The sequence below is a fragment of the Saccopteryx leptura genome, chromosome 2 (assembly GCF_036850995.1).
Source record: "Saccopteryx leptura isolate mSacLep1 chromosome 2, mSacLep1_pri_phased_curated, whole genome shotgun sequence".
NCBI lineage: Eukaryota > Metazoa > Chordata > Mammalia > Chiroptera > Emballonuridae > Saccopteryx > Saccopteryx leptura.
In genome coordinates, this window is record NC_089504.1 from 337,040,590 (window position 1) to 337,052,207 (window position 11,618).

Here is an 11,618-nt window from a genome sequence, read left to right on the forward strand (position 1 = left end):
GAGAGAAAGAGAGAGAGAGAAGGGGGAGAGGAGCAGGAAGCATCAACTCCCATATGTGCCTTGACCAGGCAAGCTCAGAGTTTCAAACCAGCAACCTTAGCATTCCAGGTCGACATTTTATCCCACTGTGCCACCACAGGTCAGGCCATATGTACAATTATATCTAAACAACTGACCACAAGATATAAACTAAAATGGTAATTGTCGTTACTTCTATTGAGGGTAATTATATGCATTTTCTTTTTAAAAATATTTTTCATAATGCTATAATAAACAAATTTGTTTCATAATAAAATTAGTATTTATAAAATAGTACATGAAGATACTTTCTATGGAAACTGTAATTGAAAAAATTTTAAATGTTTCATAGAATAATCATGAATGTTAAATATGTGCATACGTATGATACACAATCAGACCTATAAGAGCCTTAGAATGTAGTGTTAGCTGTTAACGTCCTCCTCCTTCTCCTCCTCCTCATTATGATCATGGGTCTTGTTACTACATTTCCCCATGTGTAAGACGCACTTCTTTCGAAAAATTTGGGGTCTTAAAACTGGGTGTGTCTTATACAGTGGTTGTGATGTTTCAAATGCCATAGATGGAACTGAGGACAGGCAATACATGAAGACAGTGATTTGTCATCAGAAACAGATGAGGACAAGCTAATGGATGGGAGGGTTTTTTTGTTTGTTTGTTTTATTTTGTTTTGTTTTGTATTTCTCCTAAGTTGGAAACGAGGAGGCAGTCAGACAGACTCCCGCATGCAGCCAACCGGGATCCACCCGGCATGCCCACCAGGGGGCGATGCTCCGCCCATCTGGGGTGCCCTAGCGCCTGAGGCAGAGGCCACAGAGCCATCCTCAGTGCCCGGGCCAACTCCACTCCAATGGAGCCTTGGCTGCGGGAGGGGAAGAGAGAGACAGAGAGGAAGGAGAGGGGGAGGGGTGGAGAAGCAGGCGCCTCCCCTGTGTGCCCTGGCCGGGAATTGAACCCTGGACCCCTGCACACCAGGCCGATGCTCCACCACTGAACCAACCGGCCAGGGCCTGGATGGGAGTTTTGACAGTGATGAGGAGTTGTATGAATTGTATGATGAATAAAACTTGAGTTCAATAACTTAATGTAATACATTTTTTTCAAATTTCAGGCCCCCAAATTAAGGTGCGTCTTATACATGGGAGCATCTTAGACATGGGGAAATATGTTATTTTCAGTTTATGATGCCCTGCAGTTGATAAAATGATAGTGGATTCACCAATGTGGAAGGTAATTTCTGGTTCACATAAAAATCCAACCTGGTAGACAGGAGATGAGTATCTCTGATCTCCTATCACCTAGGGCAAGGCTAAGTATATTTTCTTTGTAGAGGGCTAATGATAAATATCTTCATCTTTTCAAGTCATATGTTTTTTGTAATTAGTCAACTTTACTGTTGCCATGCTACATGAATGAAGAAGTATGGCTGTATTTCTAACCACTCTATCCCAGCATCATGCTCTGTCTTATAAGTCTCTGCCAAAACAGATTAACCATTTACTGATTACACTAGTTCTCCCTTATCTGTGGTTTTAGTTTTCCACAGTTTCAGTTACTAGTAGTCAAATGCAGTCTAAAAATATTAAATGGAAAAATCCAGAAATAAACAATTCACAAGTTTAAAATTGCACACCATTCTGAGTAGTGTAAAAAAATTCTCGCACCTTCCTGCTGCTTCTCACCGGGAACAGAGGTCATCCCTTTGCCCAGCACATCCGTGCTGTATATGCTGCCGCCTTCTTGAATATGAGATCGACTGTCTCGGTATCACAATGATTGTGCTCAAGTAACTGTAATTTTACTTAATGACGTCTCGCTCACCTGACGTTATCATATCACATAGGCGTTTTATCACCTCACATCATCACAAGAAGAAGGGTGAGTACAGTACAATAAGGTATTTTGACAGAGAAAGTGAGACCACATTCACATGATTTTTATTGCAGTATATTATTATAATTGTTCCATTTTATTATACTTGTTGTTTATCGGTTACTGTGGTTAATTTATAAATTACACTTTATTATAGGTACGTATGGTGTCCAGCGTCCATTGCCAGTCAGTCTTGGAATGTATTCCCCTTTGATAAGGGGGAACTCTTACTGTAATGTGAACATGGATGTGTGTTAAATACAACCAATAATATGCCTAATTTACTTTATATATTCAATATTGCTTTGAAGCTATGCTCCATGAATTTAAAAACCAAGGATGGACATGTTTGAGTCAAGGATACTATAGCAATATGTTCTTTTTTTTTTTTTTACAGAGACAGAGAGAGAGAGAGAGGGATCGATAGGGACAGACGGGAACGGAGAGAGTTGAGAAGCATCGATCATCAGTTTTTTGTTTTTTTGTTTTTGTTTTTGTTTTTTTTCATCAGTTTTTCATTTTGACACCTTAGTTCATTGATTGCTTTCTCATATGTGCCTTTGACTGTGGGCCTTCAGCAGACCGAGTAATCACTTGCTTGAGCCAGCGACCTCGGGTCCACGCTGGTGAGCTTTGCTCAAACCAGATGAGCCCGCGCTCAAGCTGCTGACTTCGGGGTCTCGAACCTGGGACCTTCCGCATCCCAGTCCGATGCTCTATCCACTGCGCCACCGCCTGGTCAGGCAGCAATATGTTTTTTTGTTTTTTTGTTTTTTTTTGTATTTTTCCGAAGTTGGAAACGGGGAGGCAGTCAGACAGACTCCGCATGCGCCCGACCGGGATCCACCCGGCATGCCCACCAGGGGGTGATGCTCTGCCCATCTGGGACATTGCTCTGCTGCAACCAGAGCCATTCTAGCGCCCGAGGCAGAGGCCACAGAGCCATCCTCAGTGCCCAGGCCAACTTTGCTCCAATGGAGCCTTGGCTGCGGGAGGGGAAGAGAGACAGAGAGGAAGGAGAGGGGGAGGGGTGGAGAAGCAGGTGGGTGCTTCTCCTGTGTGCTCTGGTTGGGAATCGAACCTGGGACTCCTGCATGCCAGGCCGATGCTCTACCACTGAGCCAACCGGCCAGGGCCAGCAACATGTTTTTTACATTACAAAATTTCATGTATTTCTTTTACGGGTACTCTCTTCAACTTTGGCCTATTTCTATCTGTTGATTAAATTAAGATCTAGCTAAATTAGAGGTTGATTAAATCAGGCGGTTGATTAGAACAAGCTGTTGATTAGATGAGGCAGATGATTAGATGCAGGATTAACAACATCGCCTGCTCTTGTCAAGTAACAGTATCTAAACAGTGATGCAGCAGGTTTGCTTGGTATTTTTCATGACACACATTAAGACAGCTACGTTTATCTCTGTGCCAGTGAAAATTGTCAAGATGCTTCCCGAAAGGCAGAAACCGTGGGACAAACCAAAAACATGAGGCTCGTGTGCTCCAAAAGGAAAATTTACTTTAAAAGCGCTTGAGTATAAGCAGGCTGAGACTAGCAAAAGATTGTCAGTCAAAATAGCTGTGGGAGGGAGCAGGTAGATATGGCGGATGCTGTTAGCATTTGCTGGTATGAGGTTGTTTGTACCTGGACATACTTAGATTAGCATATTGGGGTTGGTTGCCTTGGTTACAGATTGTGGGGCAGCTGTGTTAGGCTTGCTCTCTGGTTTACTAGCTGCAAGCCCTTTGCTTGATTAGTGTTGAGCACCTGCAGCGCCACTTGTGTATGGCCTATATAAGGCTATGGGTGCTTGCGCTCAGGGGCATCGTGAATGTACAGATTGCTTGGCTGTCACTGCGAGGGGCTATTTTGCTGTTTGTTTGCCTGAGAGGCGGTTTCCCCTGTCTGTGTGCTTGTCTGCCATTGTGAGACCTTATTAAATGGAATGGCCCAATACTTTTTGGCTCCACAGTTTTTCTACTGTCTGCCCAAATCGGATGTGAACCTGCCTGGCCTCAGCCGCCAGTATTACACCTGGTGTAGTGGGCAGGATTCGGAGCAGATTGGTATGGAGCTGCCGACACCCTCAAGGGGTGGAATAGAGGAGTGGCTGTTCTCGGTGGCTCTCCTGGTGGGGACCGTGGGCTGGGTGATTTTTACAATCCTGCAAGAAGAAACCAAGAGCTCTGTGTGAGAAGCTGAGTGAGGCCAAAAGCTCCAGGATGAGCTGCATACTGAGCACCAATGATGGTGTGAATTGGAGCAAGCACTGGAGTAGGAGGCCGACCAGTTGCCGTGTGAGGTACAGGCTGAGTGCCAACGGCATCTGGAACTGGAGCAGTCTCTGGACAAGAAGTTATGGGTTCACAAGTTGCAGTTTGCCCTGGAAGCTGAATGCTGGCAGCAACGGCTGTGGAGAAACAACTGTGGGTTCAGGAGCTCAAGAGTCAGCTTCAGGCTGAGAGCGGCAGACATAGGGGGAGTGAGAGATGAAGCTGCATTCGTGTGGGCGGAGTGGCTCTGAGTCAGCAGGAGCAGGTGTTTCTGACTCTTCTGAGGGGGAGGCCTGGGCTGCAACTGCCATCCCCAGACTCAGAGCCCAGCCAGTGGTCACCAAAAAGGTAAAGACTCGGCAGCCAAGAGTCCCTCAGGGGCAGCCACAGCCCCCTCCACAGGGAGTGGAGCCCTCTGTGGTCTGACGCTACACCCAGGCAGAGCTGATGGAGTTGGGGGTGAAATTCAGGCAGAAACCCACTAAGCCCCTGGCAGCCTGCTTGGTGGGGCTGCAGGACCTGGGGGTGGATGGCATCATGCCCTCCAGAACAGAGATGGACCGTAAGGCTGAGAGCTGCTGCCCGTGCTGCCCCCCGTCCCTGCCCAACTGACAAGAGAAACAGGCCTGTGAAAGTTACCTGAACACAGATGGGGGTAGATCTGATTGCAGCTGGGCCAATAGAGAGAGGTTAAATGGCAAACCTAATAAGGTCTTGGAGTTTTGGTGGCAGCTTGAGTCAGAACAGAGGTTTCAGCCACTGAAAAAGCAGGGGAAGCAGGTGGCCCTGGCATCTGCCAGGAAAATGGCTGATGTTCAGGTTACAGGATCCCCAAGACCTGTTGTCCCAGTTTGAATATGGGAAAGGGTGAGGGACCCATCCAACAGGGATGGGCAGGGGCCAGAGGCTCAATATGAAATTGGCAACCCACCGGTCCCCTCCTAATGTGCAGCAGGTATTGGCATTAGAAGATAATAGGTGCTTTTTTTTTTTTTTTTTTTTTTTTAACAGCAGCAGCAGCTAAGAGAACTATTAAGGCAACACAGGCCTTGAATGTGTTTGACCCCACCAGGCCCTGTGAGCTTGTTGAGGGGTTTGGATGGGGCTTGAGGCAGCAGACAGCACAGCACACTATGGAAAGGCGCTGAGGTCCATTAATAAAGAGCTATGTGGTGGCCCTGGCCAGTTGGCTCAGCGGTAGAGCATAGGCCTGGTGTGCAGAAGTCCCGGGTTCGATTCCCGGCCAGGGCACACAGGAGAAGCGCCCATCTGCTTCTCCACCCTTCCCCCTCTCCTTCCTCTCTGTCTCTCTCTTCCCCTCCCGCAGCCGAGGCTCCATTGGAGCAAAGTTTGCCCGAATGCTGGGGATGGCTCTGTGGCCTCTGCCTCAGGCACTAGAATGGCTCTGGTTGCAACAGAGCAATGCCCCAGATGGGCAGAGCATCGCCCCCTGGTGGGCGTGCCGGGTGGATCCCAGCCGGGCGCATGCTGGAGTCTATCTGACTGCCTCCCCGTTTTCAACTTTAGAAAAATACAAAAAAAAAAAAAAAAGCTATGTGGCTAGTTGCCTGTAACGGACCTTTACCTTGGTAATTTGCACAGACAGCTGGGCTATTGTGGACTGACTCTTGGACTGCGACCAGAGGGGGGCACCGGCTCCCTTGATGGATGGACATGTCGCTCGTGGACAGTAAGTACTATGAGAGATCCTGACGAGGGTGGTGCAGCACTGTGGAAGCCCTCCTGCACTGGTTCTTATCCAGTTGCAGAGGTGCTCCAAGGACACTACGGTTTCCATGGACACAGCCCTGGGTTATACAGGCCCTCCTACCTACCATGGGGTGGGAGTTAGAGATGGGCCTCCAGGTGACATCCTGGGCAAAGTGCTCAGGGAGACATTGTGAAGGGCACCTTTGTAATTATTGTGTAACTTTTCCTGTTGCTGTAGTCTCTATTTCCTGTCATGTAGATTTTGAAGTGAGCAACCCTAAAGGGGTGGAATGTTGGCCTGACCTGTGGTGGCGCAGTGGATAAAGCGTCGACCTGGAAATGCTGAGGTCGCCGGTTCGAAACCCTGGGCTTGCCTGGTTAAGGCACATATGGGAGTTGATGCTTCCAGCTCCTCCCCCCCTTCTCTCTCTCTCTCTCTCTCTCTCTGTCTCTCTCTCTCCTCTCTAAAAATGAATAAATAAATAAAATAAATAAAGGGGTGGAATGTGTGGCTGCTGTGTTAGGCTTGCTTGCTGGTTTATCAGCTGCAAGCCCTTTGCTTGATAAGTGCATGAGCACATGGCAGCGCCACGTGTGTATGACCTATATAAGACTATGGGTGCTTGTGCTCAGGGGCATCGGGGGTGTGCAGATTGCTTGCCCACCGCTGTGAGGGGCCATTTTGCTGTTTGTTTTCTTGAGAGGCGGTTTCCCCTGCCTGTGTGCTTGTTTGCCATTGTGAGGCTTTAGTAAACGGAATGGCCCAACCCTTTCTGGCTCCACAGTTTTTCTACTGTCTGCCTGAATCCAATGGGAACCTGCTGGCCTTGGCCACCGGCATGACACAGATTGTCTCCTTTTCCCCAACCCTCAGGCCCCTCATGATGGCCTTGTAGCAAGGATATTTTTCAGAACCTTCCCAGTGTGGGGGAGGGGGAATTTTTTAAAGGGAGGGGGAGGTTGGGCGAGGAAAATGTTTACTGAAGAAGTTGCCTCAGTGGAAGTTGTGTGAGGGGAATTTGAGTTTTTTTTTTTTTTTTTCTTTTTTTTTTCTTTTTCATTTTTCTGAAGCTGGAAACAGGGAGAGACAGTCAGACAGACTCCCGCATGCGCCCGACCGGGATCCACCCGGCACGCCCACCAGGGGCGACGCTCTGCCCACCAGGGGGCGATGCTCTGCCCATCCTGGGCGTCGCCATATTGCAGGAATTTGAGTTTTAAAGAAGTTAATTTAACTCTAACACTTCCACTTTGTGAAATTAGTCTGATTCATTTTAAAGCCATAATATTTGTTTATAAATGCTTAGCAAGTGATTCAAAAGTATGTCATCAAAATAAAAAATCGTGATCATCTTTAATGGGCATGAAGGAAACCGAATGGAAGAGGCATAGGAGGGGCTTCTGAGGTGCTAGCATATCACATGTGTTGACCCAGATGGTGGCTCCAGGGGTATGCGCCGAATACCAATAATTTATTAAAATGCACAATTATTTAATGGACTTTTCAGTATGTAGTTTTCATCCAACAATTAAAAGCCTTTTTAAAACATCACATGTCATAATTCTGTTGTGTTTCCTCTCAAGGAAGTCCCTGTGAGGAATTCCACACTTCCGTTTTTCACTTATTCTCTATTAACTTGTAATTGGGGCCACATCATTGAGAAGTCCTGTTGCATCTGGAAAATTAGACATGAGAAGACAGCAGGTAGATAGGATAACCCAAAAGAGACAAACTTGTAGATGGGAGTGTGTCCACATGCTGGAAACAGAAATATGTAAGTTCTCTATACTTTTAAAAAGTGTTGATTTTTGTTGCAACTTCTCCTCTGACAAAGAATCCTGCAGTTGTCTTGTAGCTAAAGCTTCAAAACCAACCAGGCAGACTCTTGCAACTAAGATCTACTTGTCAGCATCCCCAATTCACAGATGAGAAATGCTTATCTGTTTTATTTTTCTTAGTACAGTACTTCAATATGATTATTCCCATGGAGAAAAGCAATATTGTGGATATTTTTAGTGACAGATCACACATCCTCCCTAAGGACCAAAGAGACTTTTTCCAGGGAACAAACACATCTACCTTCTGCCCCAGGAAGGCTCAAGCCAGCAACCTTGGGCTTCAAGCCAGTGACCTTTGGGATCATGTCAATGATCCTACGTTCAAGCAGGCAACTGTGCACTCAAGCTGGATGAGTTCACACTAAAGCTGGGGACCTCAGGGTTTGAACCTGGGCGATGCTCTTATTCACTGCGCCACCACCAGTCAGGTGCTAGCTGTGTTCCTTAAGCAAATTATTTAGCTCCTTATACTTGTCTTCTCATCTATAAAATGGGGATAGTGATAATCTCTGCTTCATAGTTTTTAAGGATTGAGTTAACATAAAAAGCATTTAGAACAGGGTCTGACACAATGTCAGACACTGAGTGTCAAATATGTATTAGATATTATTTTTACATATAGTAATCACAGCTAACCACAAAATTGAAAGATCAAATTCTCCTAAAAAGTAAGGGATTGGAAAAGAGCCATAAAAATAGTATAAAATATATGTATAATCAAAATAATAAATAAAAGTTCTGGAAAGCATTCATTTTCTTTTTTTCAGTGAGAGGAGGGGAGGCAGAGACTGACTCCCGCATGTGCCCCGACTGGGATCCATCCACCCAGCTAGCCCACTAAGGGGTGACGGTCTGCCCATCTGGGACATTGCTCCATTGCTCAGCAACCAAGCTCTTCTTAGTGCCTGAGGCAGAGGCCATGGAGCCATCCTCAGTGCCCAGGGCCAACTTGCTCCAATCAAACCATGGCTGTAAGAGGGGAAGAGAGAGAAAGAAGTAAGAAAGGGAGAGGTGGAGAAGCAGATGGGTGCTGTTTCTGTGTGTCTTGACAGGAAACTGAACCTGGGACTTCCACATTCTGGGCCAATGCTCTACCACTGAGCTACCCAGCCAGAGCCAAGCATTCACTTTCAAAACAAAGCTGATACTCTGGTTTCTCTTCAGGTCACATAAATCTTTCACCTTTTCAAAACAAGGCTGACCCGATCACTAAAATAACCTATTGTTTTGAATCTCATTCTTGAGGTATTCAGAAAATATTGCTGCTGTATAGTTAGCTAAGGCTGATTTACTTATAGTTTTTTCTTTTCTATTATTGAGAGCAGGGTAGGCAGAGATACAGACTCCCACATATGCCCAGACCCATCTGGGGCTGTTGCTTTGTTGCTCAGCAACTGAGTTATTTTTAGCACCTAAGGCAGAGGCCACTGGAGCCATCCTGAGCACATAGGCCAACTTGCTTGAACCAATCAGGCCATGGCTGTGGGAAAAGAGAGAGAGAGAAAGAGAGAAAAGGAAGAGGGGAGGTGAAGAAGCAGATGGTTGCTTCTCCTGTGCGCCCTGACTGGAAATCGAACCCAGGACATCTACACTCCAGGCTGATGCTGTACCACTGAGCCAACCAGCCAGAGCTTATAATTTTCATGTACATATTATGTCTTTGAAAATTTTGAACCAAATATTTGCTATCTTGAAATAACAATTTTTAAAAAACTCGCATCCTGCCCTGGCTGGTTGGCTCAGTGGTAGAACGTCAGCCCAGTGTGTGAATGTCCCAGGTTTGATTCCCAGTTGGGGCACACAGGAGAGGTGCCCATCTGCTTCTCCACCCTTCCCCTTCTCCTTTCTATCTCTCTCTTCCCCTCCCTCAGCCTAAGCTCCATGAGAGCAAAGTTGGCCAGGGCACTGAGGATGGCTCCATGGCCTCCGCCTCAGGTGCTAAAATGGCTCTGATTGCAGAGGAGCAACAGCCCAGGTGGGCAGAGCATCGCCCTCTGATGGGCTTGCTGGGTGGATCCCGGTTGGGTGCATGCAGGAGTCTGTCTCTCTGCCTCCCCACTTCTCACTTCAGAAAAATACAAAAAAAAAAGAAAAAGAAAATTTGCTTCCTCCCTTATATTCCATTTTCTCATGTCTCAGCAAAATGTTGTATTAATAGTCTGGTCTTTTGTGTAGTTATACCTCTAAAGGGTGAGGTTTATTTTTCCTGTACTATATTCTTATACTGGCAAGGAGATACTTAAGCATTAGAGAGGGGAGCAATAATGATTATATTCTTTTGTTCAAAGAAACTATAACCATGCATATGTAAATAATTAGCATTGTGAGTAGATTATAATATAAAATTTTGTCTTTTTTATTTCCTATTATAAAATAATATTTTCCTATGCTGATTAAAAAACCCTTTCACCCACATGATTGTAGGTAACCTTAACTTCATTTGAAGGTAAACGTCTTCCTTTCTTCTCCCAGAATACTGAAACAACAATCAAATGTGACTATAATTTTTTTTAAAAGTTAATATATTTTGCAAGAGGTTTGAAGCCAGTACCACTACCACCACCATGAAAAAAAAAAGCCACAAAATTCAAAGTGGAAAATATTTTATTGTTCCCTAATGTGGTTAAATTTCAAAGATGAAAAAGATTGCCATATGCCCTGGCCGGATAGCTCTGTTGGTTAAAGCCATCGCCTCAGGCACAGAGGTTGCCTGTTCAATCAGTCAGGGCACATACAGGAACAGATGATGTTCCTGTCTCTTCTCTCTCTCTCTCTCTCTCTCTCAAGTCAGTAAATAAAAACAAAAATAAAGAAAAGGAAAAGATTGCCATGGTTTTTTGACTCTTGCATTGGATCAAGACCAAACAGCCAAACAAAAGTTAATTAACGGTCTGGAAAGTCCCTATGGCTTAAGCAATAGGAGAGTTGCTAGTTTGCTATTTGTTTTTGCTTTTGGGACCTCCCTGCTATTGTTATTGTTACTACAGCTCACCCCAAGCTAAGTCTTAGGCAAAGCCTAAGAATTCATCCAAAGTTATTCAGGGCTTGGATACCAGAAGCCCCAGGGTTTCTGATCATGGATTTGCAGAGTTAAGACTGGGATTCTAGATTAACAAGTGTGGAATTTGCTCAGGATTTAGCTGGACAGGCATAACTTAGACACATAAACATGTCCATTAATAAACAGTAGGAGATGTTTTTATAATTGTGAAAGACGCTGGAAAAAATATTAGGGCCAAGAGGAAAATTCTGGCGGCAATTCTGTCTGTGGTAGTTTTGTTGGGGATGAAATGTCTACTAATGACCCCACTTTTACCCTGCTATTTTATTTTTTACTTTCCATTCTGATTTTACGTATTTCGTAGGGTGGGCAGTGTGGTATGAGCAGAATGTTAGCATTGAGTTCTCAAAGATGTATAATTTGATCTTAGTGTATAACTACAGTATACCCGAAATGGCTCAAAAGTGTGAAAAATGGTGCAGCCAGTCTAGCTGTTTCTATATCTATGTCTGAGCTAGAATGCCCTTGGTGGCTCATAGGAAATGATCATATTATGTTTAAAAGAGTAAGCAGGAGGCCCCCATCTCCGGTGTTCTGTGGAATTGATTCTCTGTGCTTGTTGGCTGAGCTAACCCAGCTCCATCCCTTCCCTGTCCTTATCCCGAAACTTGGGGCACTCACATGCTGGCTGTGTCCTTTAGCTTAGTCCTTGACTTTTAGGAGAAATCTGTAAAAAATGGAATATTCCACACTATAATGGAGATTTTCCTCATATCAATCATTTTTTTTCTTCCTTGGATAGAGTGGTGCATTTTTATTTTTCTGAATGTTTTGGCCTGTGACCATAGAGATTATGAGGGAAAAGAAAATCATCCTTTATGTACCA